We start from the raw sequence: 17,468 nt of genomic DNA, 5'->3' as shown, positions 1-17,468 counted from the left end.
GATACACTTTAAAGTGGTTCTAAGGCTGGGTTCACACTGCTGCGGGTGGGAGATCCGGATGTGATTCGCACCGCACTGCAGTGCAAATCACATCCGATCTCCGTAGCGATGCGAGTTCAGCCATACAGATAGTATGGCTGAATTCGCATCGCTCCCGCCGCAAACTCGCACGGGACCCTTTTTTTGGTCCGCAGCAGAATCGGATCGCATGGGTGTTCACACCATGCGATCCGATTCCTGTGCGAGTGTGCAGATCACACTGCGATATGCGGACGGATCTGGGGGTGTCATTAACATTTCATTGACACTCCCAGCAGTCCGCATAGTGCAGTGTGAACTGCCGGCGGGAGGCATGCGATGCACCCGCATTGCTATGGTGTGAACCTAGCCTAAAGCCTTAAGGTTTTTCACCTTAAGGCCCCTTTCACACGGGCTGTCTGATTAGGTCCACCTGTCAGTTTTTCAGGAGGTACTGATCGGACCCTGCATTGTCCTCTATGGAATGGAATACACATGCCTGCTGACACCCGCCGCCATCTGGACCAATCATGTCCACCAAAAACAGGCAGATGGTAATCCTATTTTGGATCCATCTTGCGGATAGAAGAGCATCGGATGGAAATGGACAGGTGGTCTGTTTCCACCTGATTGCCCCATAGAAGAGAGTGGGACTGGGTCCGTGTTCACTCTGCATAGCGGACACGGATCTGACATCCGCCTGCTCAGTGGGGAGTGATCCCCTGCTGAGAAAATGGATTCCGCATTGTGGAAGGGGCCTCATGCATTCTATGTATTAAGCAGAAAAACCTTCTGTGCTGCAGCTGCCCCCCAGACCCCCCCCCCTTTTCCTTACCTGAGCCCGATCTGATCCAGCAATGTGCATGAGCTCAGCGACTCGCAATGCTGTATCTCTCCTCAATGGACAGATTTTTAGCAGTGGGTGCAATTGGCTCCTGCTGCTGTCAATCAAATCTTGTGACACGGGAGCAGGGGTGGGGCCAAGTCCTGCTGTATGTCAATGGACGCAGAGGCAGGACTGGGCAGCAAGCATGCTCTGTGCAATGGTTTTGCACAGAGCAGCTCCGATCGTTTTCTTCTGGGGTCCCCGATGGTGCTCCAGGCACCTCCTCTTCATCAGATGCCCCCAGGGAAAACCGCTTTCCCTGGGGGCATCCGATGAAGAGGAGGGGGCTGGAGCACCAGCGGGGGACCCCAGAAGAAAACATTCAGGGCTGCTCCGTGCAAAACCATTGCACAGAGCAGGTAAGTATAGGCATGAGTGTGTTTTTTTTAAAATAAAAAAACAGAAAAAAAAAAGCTTTATAACCACTTTAAAGGCTCATTCACAGCTTCCAATTCTCATGTGATGCATTTACACATGTTGTGTCATGCAGTGACATGTGTTTTGTTAGGGCAGTTCATTCATTTGAATGAGATGCCAACGCCTCCGAATGCACAAAAAAAGCACCAGCGTTGCTTTTAGAAACACAATGTATAGTAGTGCAATACCATGCACTGTGGTGCACTGGTGTGTTGTGGAGATGTATGTGTTGGGCGGCCACTGGAAATGAATAACACTGTATTGTCTGTTTCTGCATGCATTGCCCCAAAGCAAAGATGTGAATGGGCCACAAAAGAGGGTCCCAGTCTCTCTGCTGCAGGATGATTGAGGCCATACCTCCCAACATTTTGAGATGGGAATGAAGGACACCTACTAGCAAATGTATGTAGGCATAGGATACGCCCCTTGCCACACCTCCTTAACCACTTCAGCCCCGGACCAATAAACAGCCTAAGGACCAGAGGTCTTTTTACAATTTCGCACTGCACTGCTTTAACTAGTAATTGCGCGGTCATGCAATGTTGTACCCAAACGAAATTTGCGTCCTTTTCTTCCCACAAATAGAGCTTTCTTTTGATGGTATTTGATTGCCTCTGCGATTTTTATTTTTTGCGATATAAATGGAAAAAGACCAAAAATTTTGAGAAAAAAATATATTTTCTACTTTTTGTTATAAGAAAAATCGAATAAACTCAATTTTAGTCAAACATTTAGGGCAAAATTTATTCAGCCACATGTCTTTAGTAAAAAAAATGTCAATAAGCGTATATTTATTGGTTTGCGCAAAAGTTATAGCGTCTACAAACTAGAGTACATTTTCTGGAATTTACACAGCTTTTAATTTACGACTGCCTATCTCATTTCTTGAGGTGCTAAAATGGCAGGGCAGTACAAACCCCCCCCAAATGACCCCATTTTGGAAAGTAGACACCCCAAGGAAGTTGTGGAGAGGCATGTTGAGCCCATTGAATATTTTTTTTTTTTTGTCCCAAGTGATTGAATAATGACAAAAAAAAAAAAAAGTTTACAAAAAGTTGTCACTAAATTATATATTGCTCACACATGCCATAGTTATATGTGGAATTACACCCCAAAATATATTCTGCTGCTTCTCCTGAGTACGGGGATACCACATATGTGGGACTTTTTGGGAGTCTAGCCGCGTACGGTACCCCGAAAACCAATCACTGCCTTCAGGATTTCTAAGGGTGCAAATTTTTGATTTCACTCCTCACTACCTATCACAGTTTCGAAGGCCATAAAATGCCAAAATAACACAACCCCCCCCCAAATGACCCCATTTTGGAAAGTAGACACCCCAAGGAAGTTGTGGAGAGGCATGTTGAGCCCATTGAATTTTTTTTTTTGTCCCAAGTGATTGAATAATGACACAAAAAAAAAAAAATAAGGTTAAAAAAAGTTGTCACCGAATGATATATTGCTCACACATGCCATAGTTATATGTGGAATTGCACCCAAAAATATATTCTGCTGCTTCTCCTGAGTATGGGGATACCACATATGTGGGACTTTTTGGGAGTCTAGGTGCGTACGGCACCCCGAAAACCAATCACTGCCTTCAGGGTTTCTAAGGGTGCAAATTTTTTATTTCACTCCTCACTACCTATCACAGTTTCGAAGGCCATAAAATGCCAAAATAACACAAACCCCCCCCAAATGACCCCATTTTGGAAAGTAGACACCCCAAGTTATTTACTGAGAGGCATGTTGAGTCCATGAAATATTTTATATTTTGCCACAAGTTGCAGGAATTTTACAATTTTTTTTTTTTGCACAAAGTTGTCACTAAATGATATATTGCTCACACATGCTATGGGCAAAAGTCAAATTACACCCCAAAATAAATTCTGCTGCTTCTACCGAGTACGGGGATACCACATGTGGGGGACTTTTTGGGAGCCTAGCCACGTATGGGACCCCGAAAACCAAGCACTGCCTTCCGGATTTAAATATAAAATGCTACCAAAAAAACTGTTAGCGATCGCAGGGATCAGGCCTGACTCTGCGATCGCTGCAGTTATGTGTTTAGTGTTTTGTAAGTGACAGTGATCGATCAATACTGCACTTGGGTGGGCTGGGCAAAGGGGAAAAACGCAGGTGCTAGCAGGTATCTGGGCTGATCCCGCTAACAATGCATTTTTTTGGAACCCTAAACTGCTGGGGACGCTAGTATAGATCAGATCAGATATTGATCTGTTCAGATTCTATACCACTACGGGAGGTTTATGCTTTGCGTGTGGGTGTTAGCGGTACTGGCACTAACCTAGTGCTGCCTGGGGCGACGCAGACCCTGACCCTAAAACCTAATTGATATCACCCGCTGGGTGATCAGGGGGTTAAACCTTTATTGGGTAATAAATGGTGGGTGCCCTGATGCTATAAAAAGCAAACTAACCAGAGTCACCCGTAACATACGGTGATCACTGGTGAAAGGGTTAACTAGGGGCAAACAGGGGGTTCAAATTTTTATTAGGTAGTATATGGGGGTCCCTGGCGCTATATAAAAACCTGACGGGGAACCTAAATAACTAACTGGCTAACCAGCGTCACCAGTGACACTTATACTGTGATTGCTGGTGAAAGGGTTAACTAGGGGCAATCAGGGGGTTAAAACCATTATTGGGTAGTATATCGGGGTACCTAGCGCTATAAAAACCTGGCGGTGAACCTAAAAAAAAAAATAGCTACCTAGCGACACTAGCGACACTAATGCAGCGATCAGAAAAATGATCGCTTAGTGACACTAGCAAAAGGGGGTGAAATGGTTAACTAGGGGCAATCAGGGGGTTAAAACCATTATTGGGTAGTATATCGGGGTACCTAGCGCTATAAAAACCTAGCGCTGAACCTAAAAAAAGAACTAGCTACCTAGCGACACTAGCGACACTAATGCAGCGATCAGAAAAATGATCGCTTAGTGACACTGGCAAAAGGGGGTGAAAGGGTTAACTCTAGGGGCAATCAGGGGGTTAAATCTTTATTGGGGGGTGATAGGGGGCTACCCTGGACCTAACACTAACTGCCCTGACAGTTTTTACTTTTACAACTGACACTGAATGCAGTGATCAGTAAATAAATGATCACTGCAATCAGTGACACTGTGACTGGGGGGGGGGGAGGGGGGGCGGGGGGCGATCGGGGGGGGGGGGGGGTTTGTGTGCCTGTGTGTACCTACATGTCAGTGTAGTGTTGGTGCACACTTACTTTCTGTCTTCTCGTAGTCCGGTCAAAAAGACCGCCCCGAGGAGAATGACATCACTTCCTCCTTCCTGTGTATACAATACACAGTGGGAGGAAGCTTCTTATTGGCCAGGAGCGATCGAGAGGGGGTGGCCAGAAACCAACGGCCATCCCCTCATCACGGATCGCTCCTGCAGCGAACCGGACCGCCGTATCCAGCGGGAGGGGGTCCGATCGGACCCCCCACCCGCTGGAAGGCAGGCACGTACATGTACGTGCTTGTGCCTGCCTGTGCCATTGCGATGACGTACAATGGCAATACGGCGGTCCTTAAGTGGTTAAAGGAGAATTAACCAAAAAAAAGGTTAACTAAATCCACAAGGGCTTTTTTTATCACTACTATTCTTTTATATTGGCTTTTGAAGTGTACAAATGCAGCAATTTAGAAATTGAATGAAAGGTTTAGCACCGTGAAACACTTTTTGAAAGAAAAAAGGTGAATTTTATATACAACTATAGAAATCAGACCAAAATGAGGGACAGATGAGGGGGAAAGAGGGACAGAGGGACATTGCTCCAAATTAGGGACATTCCCTTGAAATCAGGGACTGTTCTAAGAAATACAGACCTACATAGCTAAGGGCCAGGGATGGTTGTCCTTGATTTTTTTTTTTTATAAAATAACAGTAGTTTGTCAAACTGACACTTTGGGCTGGGCAGAAATACACAATAGCATTGCTACAGTCAGCATATAGAAAATCCATCTCAACTAAGTGACATCACTGCTTGACATGGGTGAGGCCAGTCATAGTCAGCTTGGGGATTAAACTCATCTCCAGTAACCCTATAGATAAATAATCCCTTTTGGGTGGATTTATGGTGATTTCTCCATCATACTGCTGTGATTAGTCATTACCAAAAGTTTTATGACACACATTGGTGATATTGACAACTCTGAAGTGAAGAAAGATATTTGCACCTGGGTGACAGATATAGTCTAAGCCAGTGTTTCTCAACCTTTTTTCAGTCAAGACTCCTTTTAAAATTATGGGCAGTCTCGAGGCACCCTATTTTAAAATGTAAAAAACTATTCTAATAATTTAATATAATGCAGCGACATCCACGTGTAGGAGGCCCAACGTTAGAGATTATTTATTCTTCCAAAATAAATACACTTTTGCACATTTGGTACTAACTAGTATTCCAATGTTTCACTTCTCCCTCAATTTTTCTCCATTAGTTAGCTAATGTGACTCTAGTGCTGAGGGAGAGGGGCAAGGGAGGGTCAAACAAGGATGCTGTGAAGGCAACAGACATCCTTCTTATTAATTGATGATGTTATTGGTCGGTAGGATGCCAATGTCTACAACGTTGTAATGGTGCATAATGAAAAACTGAGGCTTTTTGTTACTAAAACGTAGGCTTGATCAACCTGCTGGCTTGTATACAATTTTTGATCAATTTTTAGGCATTTTGCCAAGGCACCCCTGATGAAACCTCGAGGCACCCCAGGGTGCCTGGGCACACTGGTTGAAAAAGGCTGGTCTAAACTAATATAAAAACTGTAGAGTAAAGATAGCCATACACATATATACAGTACTTTTTTGTTCACTTTGTAGGTTGAAGGAGAGAAACCTAAGAGATTCCTCAATTTAAGTTAAACATCATTAATAAAGGAATCTCACCTGGAGGCTATTGTATTCTGGCAGCCGGTACCTGCAGTGCCTGCATCTGATTGGACAATTTTCCACCCAACTTCCTCAGCAAAAACGTCTATTGAAATATTGACTTTGTTGAACTGGGTGAAGCTGACAAGGCAATCCACAGCTCGATTATGGGTTTGTAACCAAGCCGATGTTGAGTATAACGGTGATACCCAAGCTGAATGGGGTTATGAGATGCCTCCTAAGCCCTTGTACACACGGTCGGACATTCTGACAACCAAATCCGTTGGATTTTGTCCGACGGATTTTGTCTGAAACTGTTGCATACACACAGTCGGACAAAGTTGTCGGAAAATCCGATTGTACATAACGTGATGCCGTTATTTCGTAACGAAGGGACTACGTTCAGGCTAGTAGCCAATAGCTTTGGTCTAGGAATTTGTTCTGAGCATGCGTGGCACTTTGTCCGTCGGAGTAGGCTACACATGATCGGAGTATGTCCGATCGGAGCATTTTGTTGGAAAATTTTATAGACAAGTTGGAAAACTTGGTCCGCTGGATATTCCAACGGAAACAGTCCGATGGAGACCACACACAGTCGGATTATCCGACAATACGGTCCGATCGGACACATTCTGTCAGGATCTCCGACCGTGTGTACAAGGGCTCAGACCTGCAACCTAGTTCTAGTGATGCATTAAGGGTACTGTTTTTTGATTATTGATGTTAAAGAGATTTTAATATTTATTTGTTAATAAATTGGCCAAAATGGACACTTTTTCCTAGTTCAGTGTCAAGTGTCATTTATTTATACAAAATTTGGGAATGTTTAGGATTGGTATGGGGATGGTTATATATCTGGGGCAACCTAGCCATGTAAATTTGGTTATTTTAATCTGAATAGGGAAAAAAATTACTTTAATAACACTTTAAGGGCCAGGGCTGATCCTAGGGTCAGAAACGCCTGGGTGCAGAAATATTTCTGGCACCCCCACATCGGCGTGGTCATCTATCTAACCCCTTCCCTTTACAAATGTTTCTATGGCAACATGTCAATGGCACAACACCTGAGGATAATGCTCAACAGCTTATCACTGGTAATTGTAAACTTTTGAGTTTACAAGTGTTTCAGTAAGTTTAAACTGCAAGCATGCAAACCACATGCTGAATTTTACCAGCATTAACTAATCATGGCTCTACTACTAAGGAATTTGGAAACAAGAAATAAAGAACTTGAATGCAGTAAAAGTCTGCAGCTCCCATTGGCTCCTTCAATATTTCTAACACTGATCAAGGAAAATTAAATAATCCTTCCAAAGCTCGTCTTTAAATCATCCTGACACCATGCTTGATATGGTGTCCGGATGATTTAATCACATTATTTATAATACTACATTGTAATATATAAATTGTACGATATAATTAAATATTTCAACTCACCATAATGCAGAATCGGTGAGAACCCTGAACTTGTCATGTGCCACCAAATGCAGCGTGCCACCATCGCCTGCCACCAAATGCAGTGTGTCACTTGCCATCATTGCCTGTCAGCAGATGCAGCGTGTCACCATCGCCTGCCACAAGATGTAGCCTGTCACTTGCCAATATTGCTTGCCACCATTACCTGCCACCAGATGCAGCGTGTCACTTGCCACCAATGCCTGCAACAAGAGGCAGCCTGTCACTTGCCACTGTTGCCTGCCACAAGATGCATAAACAAAAAATAGGAGAAAAAGATCTCCAAAAGTAGGTCACCAATGAACACTATGGTCGGTGCAAAATCAATTTTATTACAAAAAGACACTATTTTAATTAATACAGTACCACATGAAAAGGAAAAAAGTTTTTAAAAATATCACAAACTCGTTTAAAAACGTTGACAACGTTGTCAATAGTATTAAAAACAAACAGACGGGGCTGCGGCTACGAGGCAGAGACTTTATATGGAAGTATATTAAAAGCATATATTTATCTGTTCACCTACCCATTATATCTGATATACCACCTGCGATTGATTGAACCAGCTGGCTAAGTGTTCTCATGGATGTTTGAATAGTTAGCACTATTAAGCTTTGGTATGATGACTGAGGTATGAGTGGGATGGATGGAGCCACGGCCCCGTCTTTTTGTTTTTAATACTATTGACAACCTTGTCAACGTTTTTAAATGAGTTTGTGATATTTGTAAAAAAAAAAAATCCTTTTCATGTGGTACTGTATTAATTAAAATAGTGTATTTTTGTAATAAAATTGATTTTGCACTGACCATAGTGTTCGTTGGTGACCTAGTTTTGGAGATCCCTCTTTTTTCTCCTAATTTTTGTTTATGCACTTTGAATCACACAAACTGCATTTATAAGTAAGGTGAATGAGAGAATGTGTATGATCTAAAAAATCTTATTTTTCGATTAAAAACTTCATTTTGGGTAGATCCTGGCATTTATTATTTATCTGCCACAAGACGCAGCCTGTCACTTGCCACCATTGCCTGTCTCAAGATGCAGCCTGTCACGTGCCACCATTACCTATCACCAGATGCAGCCTGTCACTCGCCACCATCACCTGCCACAAAATGTAGCCTGCCACTTGCCAATATTACTTGCCACCATTACCTGCCACCAGATGCAGCGTGTCACTTTCCACCAATGCCTGCCACAAGATGCAGCCTGTCACTTGCCACTATTGCCTGCCACAAGATGCAGCCTGTCACTTGCCACCATTGCCTGCCACAATATGCAGTGTGTCACTTGCCACAACTGTCTGCCAATTGCCACCATTGCCTGCCACTTTCCACCATTGTCTGCCACAAGATGCAGCATGAACCTGCCACCATTGCCTGTCACCAGATGCAGCCTGTCACTTGCCACCATTACCTGGCACAAGATGCAGCATGTTACTTGCCACCATTGCCTGCCACTTGCCACCATTGCCTGTCATCAGGTGCAGCGTGACACTTGCCACCATTGCCTGTCACAAGATGCAGCGTTTCACTTGCCACCATTGTCTGCCACAAGATGTAACGTGTCACTTGCACCATTGCCTGTTACTTTCCACCATTGTCTGTCACCAGATGCAGTGTGTTACTCATAGCCTGGCTCTCTCTCCCTGCCCTTCAGCTGGGCATGTTGGGGGCTGCAGTTTCCCCCTAGGATTGCAATGGGCCAGCCAGTCCTCGCGACTACATGTACCATGATCCTCTTTTCTCCTTCTTTTTGTTTGTTTTTTCTCCTGGCCCATTGCAGGAAAAGGGGGAGGAAATGTAGCGTCCAGCTGTCCTGAGAACAGCAGCATGAGAAGGAGAGGGAGGGGGAAAAGAAGAGCCCGCGGCTGCTCTCTCTCCACACACAGAGACACAGACGCTCTGATCTCATGCTGTTCTGCTGCCCAATGATAGAAGAGTGAATGGGCAGGAAACAGAGCCCTCTTTTGACAGCAATGCCTCAACTGGGGGAGAGGAGGGAGACAGCGCAGTTTCTGCTCCTCGGACCCGCTCCTATCATTTGCCTGGGTGAGAGCAAGCAGGAGGGGGATCCGCGGCACCTGAGCTTCGGAGCCCCCCTTCCCTCTGCCTTAGCTTGCGGCACCTGGGTGCGTTGCACCCAAAGAACCCACCCAGGATTGGCCCCGTTAAGGGCTCATGTCCATGGGCACTGTTTTTCAGCATTTGACATGGATTTGGAATGCACATTGAACACAGGACTGGAAAATCCCATTGACTTTCATTGAGCAGTGCACACAGAAGTTTGACTTGCTTTGCGTTGTAAGGAAACAAACAGGCTGCACTCCAATCACATTCAGCTGATCTTTATTGCACAGAGCCACAACAAGAAGTCTCTGCCTCGGGACCGCCCACACTAACGCGTTTCACCCATAAGGATTTACTCAAAAAGATCAGCTTGGGAGCAGAGGATAACTTTACACATTTGTGGGCAGGGTTTACTGTGCTCATGCATATGTGGTAATACTCACATGGAACACGCTCATCAATGCTTGGGACCAGGCAGCGGAGACTGCTGTCATGTGAAGAATCCAACATTAAGGTAGTTCCCTGACTTAGAGATGAGCCTTCACTGTGTGCAGTAATATAGCCTGGAGTTCCTCTGAAACGTGCTATCCCATGTCACTACACACTGTGACTTGTAAGTTTGCATTAGTAGGGATGTGCTGAGCCTGCACCCACTCCACAAGTCCAGTGTACCTCTGTTAATTCATTCCCAGTAACAGAATGGGGGTTCTTTGGAATACGCTAGAATCAGCATGCACCCCCTTAAATACCTTCAGACCAGGCTCATGACAGTTATGTAAAAGTGGTTGTAAACCCTTACAACACACTTTGACCTACAGGTAAGCCTAGATTAAGGCTTACCTGTAGGTCCAAGAAATATCTCCTAAACCTACACGGTTTAGGAGATATTTGCCGAAAGACAGGCACTGCTGTCTACGGCGCATGCGCCATAGACGCAGGCGCCCTGAGCGCGGCATCGTCAAAAACGAAAATGCCGCACGTGTCGGCTCCTGTGCGCATGCGCGGGAGTGACGTCATCGCGGCTTCGCCGAATGACAGCGGCGGAGCAGCGAGACCCACGAGAAGATGGATGCGCCGGACTACAGGGGACAGCGGTGACATTGCTGGCTCCTGTGTCAGGTAAGTGACACATAATGGACTACTATGCGATGCAGAGTAGTCCATTATGTTTTGCCTTTGCAGGGAATGAAAGAGGAAGTAAACTCATTAGGGTTTACTTCCTCTATAACTTTTACTGTAGAAATGCTTCATGGCAATACAAAATGAACAACGTTCTGTTCCTAACTCCACCATTGTCCATGACTTGGGTGCTGTCCGTGGCTCCCAGTATCTTCAGCGCCCTCCTAGCGCTTACAGGTGGGTCTCCATACTCCTTGCACTACGTTCTCCACTCCAGTTCCTGACAATCTCCCTTCAGCTCTTGGTCCTAGTAGTCCCCCGCTTTTGTATCGCAGGTGGGCCTATCAAAACCAAAGTCGGGTAAAATAGAACCAAAAAATATTTTTACTCCTTCCCCAGCCTGGGCTGCAGGAATTAAGTGCATACTGTACATTTCAACCTGCCTACCTACACACTGCTTTGCGTTGTGCTGAGTTTGTGTAAATGCAGCATGTCCAATCTGAGCTGTAGGTAAAGTGTATACACTAAAAAAGACAGTATATGTAAAGAAAATTGAGGCAATAAAAAGCAACACATAAGACATATTGATTTCTACTTTTATCAGCAGAACTGGGAAAGTAAACACATTTAAAATGGACTATACTGCCTTATAGATATCTTTTAACACATAGTTTGTACTTAAGGTCATGTCACATGGGCTTATCGACAGAGCAGCACTACATCAGCTGATAATCTAATGTGTAGAGTCCAAACCCTTAAGAATGAGAAAATTATAAATTTGCTTTTACGTTGTCACTACCACAGATATGCCCACATTTAACCCTTCAGATCTTCCAACAGAAACAAAAGCATGTTCTCCCTTTTGGAAGTAATATGTTCTCTACAATGTAACAGTAAATAAAAAGTTATGATAATTTTACTGCAGCAGAAAAATCACATTAGATACAGAATAGTATCATGCCATGCTAAACAGGAGGTCAGTTACTTACCTTGAGCAAAAAGTGATGTCAGTTTGTGGGTAGGGCTAGTTAGTTGGTACCCATTATGGGAGAATTGCACACAGAGACAACCTACTAAGGTGCCACTATGATTACTTGGTTAAGTGAAGGTAATAAATAACACATGGAAAACAGTGCCCAGGTACTTGGCTTAACAGTTCCAAAACAATATGTTGTCAGTGTCTCTGTAACATGGTCAACACTGGTGCAGAAGTTTGCAGCAATGATAGCGACACATTGGTGTAAATCCAGCACAAAGGTTATACTGTAATAAGGCTTATGTTAGTGGAGTAGCATCTGATTAGATGGAAGCAGAAGTGGAAAAGCGCCACTAATGCCCCGTACACACGAGCGGACTTAAGTCCGACAGACTTCCAAAGGAGTTCCGTCGGAGTTCTGCTGGAATTCCGACGGAGTTCTGACAGACTTTTCGGCCGAACTGACTTGGCCACACACAATCACACTAAACTCCGACGGATTCGAACGTGATGACGTACGACTGGACTCGAATAAGGAAGTTCATAGCCAGTAGCCAATAGCTGCCCTAGCGTCGGTTTTAGTCCGTCGGAGTAGCATACACACGAGCGGAGTTTTCGAAGGGGACCGGGTCCAGCGGAGTTCCGTCGGGAAAATTTGAAGCATGCTTCATTTCTAAAGTCCGTCAGACTTTGGCGAATCAAAAGTCCGTTGCAGCCCACACACGATCGGATAGTCTGACGGACTCGGTCCTTCGGACTTTGGATGTTGAAAAGTCCGCTCGTGTGTACGGGGCATTAAGTGTAGTAGGACAGGTACGTTTTATTATAACCCTAAACAGGGCTACTCACATAAATGGGTTAAAATCAGGCTCATCAATCATAAAAGGTCAGGGACAGCATGGGTGGTGTGCATGTAACACTCTGAGGGACACCGTGGAGACCCCGGAGATACAGAGGAAGTCAGCTGTGGTGTCACTCATTCTTACTTGTCCTACTACACTTAGTGGCACTTTCCATCTTCTGCTTCCCTCCCATTGTTACTCCAGAGCCAGCTAAAGCTCGCCGATCAGCTTGCCTAAGTGTTGGACTATCAATAACTTTATCAGACTGAGATACATTACTTTTGTGCCTACCACTCACCCCATTTCTTCTAGCATCTAAATAGAGTGGTGGCTGTTAGGCAGAGTAATTGTGTAAGTGGCACTTCCAAATCCAAAACCTCTGTCACAGCACCCGGGTTCAAGATACAAAAGGACTGGCAATGGTTTCCCTAGTCTGTCCCTCCACGTTAGAAATCTCTCCCTAGGGTTGCTGTCCCTATCCAGCATGAGTACTGTCTCTACTCTACCCACTTCGCAGCTTCACGCAAACTGCAGCAGGTCACTGCTATTAGCATTGCCTCCACTAATGATGGTCCCTGAGATCATCCAGTATGGCAGCATCCAATCGGACCACTGCTCCCCGGTTACACCTACGGAGGCTGCAGAGGAACAATGTTCGTCTCATCCTCCATTCCCACTGTACAGTGGCCACCAACACAGTGCAACTTACAGGAAGGGATGGTAAACTGCACCTGCCTACACGTTAAACTGGAACTCCAGCTAAAACTTAAAAACTTTTTTCTAGCTTTGGAAAGATTACAGAAACTTCAGAATTGTTGTCAGAACCAAGGGCAAATATTTCCAAAGGGAATCAAGCAACCAGAAAATGTGACAGTGGGTAGTTTTTTTCCTGCTGTATTAAAACCTGCATTAAATGAAATTAAATTTAATTAAATTTAATTAAAAAAACAGCACAAGGGGCTGTAGTTTAATTCAATCATAAGTGTCCTTTGTGCTGGTGGTTACTGTATTAATTGAAGTCTTCAGTCCTCTGTCCCCCATACCCCATCAATTAAAAGTCCTCTATAAATGGATGAGGTGGATCTTTTATTCATCCACAAGTTCTCCATTCATAGAAAGCTTTTCATTGATGGAAGCTATAGTACAGCTTCTATAAAGTAAATAGGAAGGTGGAAAGGGCAGCCATAGTTGGCATCATTTTTGATGTGTGCCTGTGACAGCATAATAATGCCTACTGCTGGCATGTGGAGGGGTGGGGAGGGGGGACTGAAGATTTTCAACTAAGACAGCAATGCAGCAGCCAGCAGCACAAGGGACCTTTCTCGTTTAATGTAAGTACCATCCTCAAAGCTTATTAGCTGCCCAATCCAATTCTGACATTTCTCACATGTAAAAATCAGCATTTTTTGTTAAAAAATTAATGAAAGCCTTCAAACATTATATATACAGTATATATTTTTAAGCATAGGCCTTGAAGAATAAAATGGTGTTTTTTGCAATTTTTTACATTACACGATATTTGCACAGACATCTTTACAACACCATTTTTTAGGAGAAAATACACTTTCACGCCTTTTAGGGGGTTATTTACAAAAGGCAAATCTTCTTTACACTACAAGTGCAAAGTGCACTTGAAATTGCACTCGGAGGTGCAGTCGCTGTAGATCCGAGGGGGATATGCAAGGAAAATAAAAAACAGCATTTTAGCTTGCACATGATTGGATGACAAAATCAGGAGAGCTTCCCTTCATTTCAGAGCTACCCCTCAGATTTACAGCGAAAATAAGGTCCATTGACATGGACGATAGGGTGAGTACATGGATTGAGAACTGGTTACAAGGGCCAGTTCAGAGGGTGGTGATAAATGGGGAGTACTCTGAATGGTCAGGGTGGGTAGTGGGGTCCCCCAGGGTTCTGTGCTGGGACCAATCCTATTTAATTTGTTCATAAATGACCTGGAAGATGGGGTAAACAGTTCAATCTCTGTATTTGTGGACAATACTAAGCTAAACAGGGCAATAACTTCTCCGCAGGATGTGGAAACCTTGCAAAAAGATCCGAACAAATGAATGGGGTGTGCAACTACTTGGCAAATGAAGTTTAATGTAGAAAAATGTAAAATAATGCATTTGGGTGGCAAAAATATGAATGCAATCTATACACTGGGGGGAGAACTTCTGGGAGAATCTAGGATGGAAAAGGACCCGAGGGTCCTAGTAGATGATAGGCTTAGCAATGGCATGCAATGACAAGCTGCTGCTAACAAAGCAAAAAGAATATTGACATGCATTAAAAAAGGGATTAACTCCAGAGATAAAATGATAATTCTCCCGCTCTACAAGACTCTGGTCCGGCCGCACCTGGAGTATGCCGTCCAGTTCTGGGCACTAGTCCTCAGGAAGGATGTACTGGAAATGGAGCGAGTACAACAAAGGGCAACAAAGCCAATAAAGGGTCTGGAGGATGTTAGTTATGAGGAAAGGTCGCAAGCACTGAACTTATTCTCTCTGGAGAAGAGACGCTTGAGAGGGGATATGATTTCAATTTACAAATACCGTACTAGTGACCCCACAATAGGGATAAAACTTTTTCAGGGAAGGGATTTTAACAAGACACCTGTCCACTCATTAAAATGAGAAGAAAAGAGGTTTAACCTTAAACTACGTAGAGGGTTCTTTACTGTAAGAGTGGCAAGGATGTGGAATTCCCTTCCACAGGCGGTGGTCTCAGCGGGGGCAGCGATAGTTTCAAAAAACTATTAGATAAGCACCGGAATGACCACAACATACAGGGATATACAATGTAATACTGACATATAATCACACACATAGGTTGGACTTGGACTCCTGTCTTTTTTCAACCTCACCTACTATGTAACTCTGATAGAGGGGGCGGCCACTGCACCTCATCCCATAATAATTATACCGGTTCTGGGGCTAATTTAATGCAGGTAAGGCACTAAGTTAAGTAAATTACCCCCAAATCAGCCCCAGAACCTGTCTAATTAATATGTGTTCGGTTTTAAAGGGGTGATGTGGCAACACTAATTGGGGCTGCTCTGTGCAAAACCACTGCACAGAGCAGGTAAGTATGACATATTTGTTATAGTTACCACTAACCTAGCACTACACAGTTAAATACTTTTCTGCCTACTTTTATGCTAGTATAGCAAAGAATGCAAATATGACTTAAAGAAAATCAAAATAGTAAATGTATGTCATTTACTTAATTAAACCACTGTGCACCATAAACCAATGCCACTTTCTTTTCTTTTAATAAACATTAGATTCATAACTTTTGCATCATAGTGCTGTTGAACCTCTCCAGCCGCTTTGCAGACACTTCCTACAAGCAAGTGCTCCAACGGTGGCTACATGTCATTGCTAAAGGTGACAACTCAGGAATGTATGCATGCAATAAGCAGTATCAGAACATAATTACTACTGATATCACAATATGATAATGCTACAGAGCAATTGGGAGACAGACAAACCTTTGTCACCCCATAACAGGAAGTGTCTGAACAAGGACCTTTTGAGGTAGAATCGCTAGTTTATTATTTCTAAGTAAAGCTGTAGATTTAAAATATTAAAAAAAATACTTTTAAAATTGCCTAAACATGTCAAAGATAGTATGGGATTTTAAGAAATGAGTTTAGATCTACTTTAATTTTTTAACAGCAATGATCCTAGATGCTCTTTTAGGCTTGATTCACACTAACGCGTTTTTTTGATGCATTTTGCAGAAATGCAGGGAAATCTTTTAACATGGGTTCCTATGGAATATGTTCACATCAATGCATTTTTGTGCCTCTGCATTTTTGGAAAGGGTCGGGGACTTTTTTTAATGCAAAATGCTGAATTTTGCATGTAATAGAAGTCAATGGACCCGCATCAAAAACGTAAGTACCACGTTTTTACCACATTTTGCCGCGATTTGCGTATTGCGTTTTTTCTTTTTTTTCACTGTACATAGCTGGTTTCTAAGCAACCACAGTGTAAACAAAAAAAAGAAAAAAATGCAAAACATGGCAAAATCGAGGCAAAATTGCAGTAAAAATGCGTGTCCAAAAACGCGACAAGCACCGCAAAAACGCTCAAAAGCAACATGCATAGATGTGAATCGAGCCTTAATCTGCCATGTACCTCCATTGTACAGGTCATTGGACTTGTCTTTGTTCAAAATAGTAAATAACAATGGTCATACGGTAAAACCTTTCCCACCACTAACCATCAATGTTTTGAAGCTCAGAATGCCCAGCTATAATTGTTTTCCATCATATACACAATCAGATTTGAATCGATGTGCTGAAAATTATGTGCTTGATTTTCTAAAACTGGAGAGTGCAAAATCTGGTACAGCTGTGCATAGAAACCAATTGGCTTCCAGGGTTTTTTTTATTTTTTATCAAAGTTTAATTGAGCAAGCTGAAGTTAGAAGCTGATTGGCTACCATACCATGCGAGCTGCACCAGATTTTGCCCTCTCTAGTTTAAGGCTGGATTCACACCTATGCAGTTTTAGTGCTTTTTGCATTTTGCAGATTTGTACTACAGTCCATTTACCATGGTTTCCTATGGAACATGTTCTGTTGTGCAAATCTGCAAAATGCAAAAAGCACTAAAAATGCATAGGTGTGAATCCAGCCTAAGGCTGGATTCACACCTAAACTAGAAAAACTAAAAGTTTAATTTTTTTGTGCTTTTTGTATTTTGCAGATTTGCACTACAGAACGTGTTCCATAGGAAACCATGTTAAATGGACTGTAGGGCAAATCTGCAAAATGCAAAAAGGACTAAA

At 43.4% G+C, this 17,468-nt stretch overlaps 1 protein-coding gene across 4 annotated transcripts in view; it reads right to left on the bottom strand.

Annotated features, from left to right (window-relative positions):
- The window catches only part of LOC143997379 (carbonic anhydrase 13-like), a 71,897-nt gene that overhangs the window by 53,730 nt on the left and 699 nt on the right, over positions 1 to 17,468 (bottom strand). The window lies entirely within an intron of this gene.

Source organism: Lithobates pipiens, unplaced genomic scaffold, assembly GCF_037356315.1.
Source record: "Lithobates pipiens isolate NorthernLeopardFrog02 unplaced genomic scaffold, aLitPip1_a1.2 Scaffold_19, whole genome shotgun sequence".
NCBI classification, from domain to species: domain Eukaryota; kingdom Metazoa; phylum Chordata; class Amphibia; order Anura; family Ranidae; genus Lithobates; species Lithobates pipiens.
The sequence above is the reverse complement of the archived record's forward strand: the minus strand, read 5'-3'. Positions and strand labels throughout refer to the sequence as shown.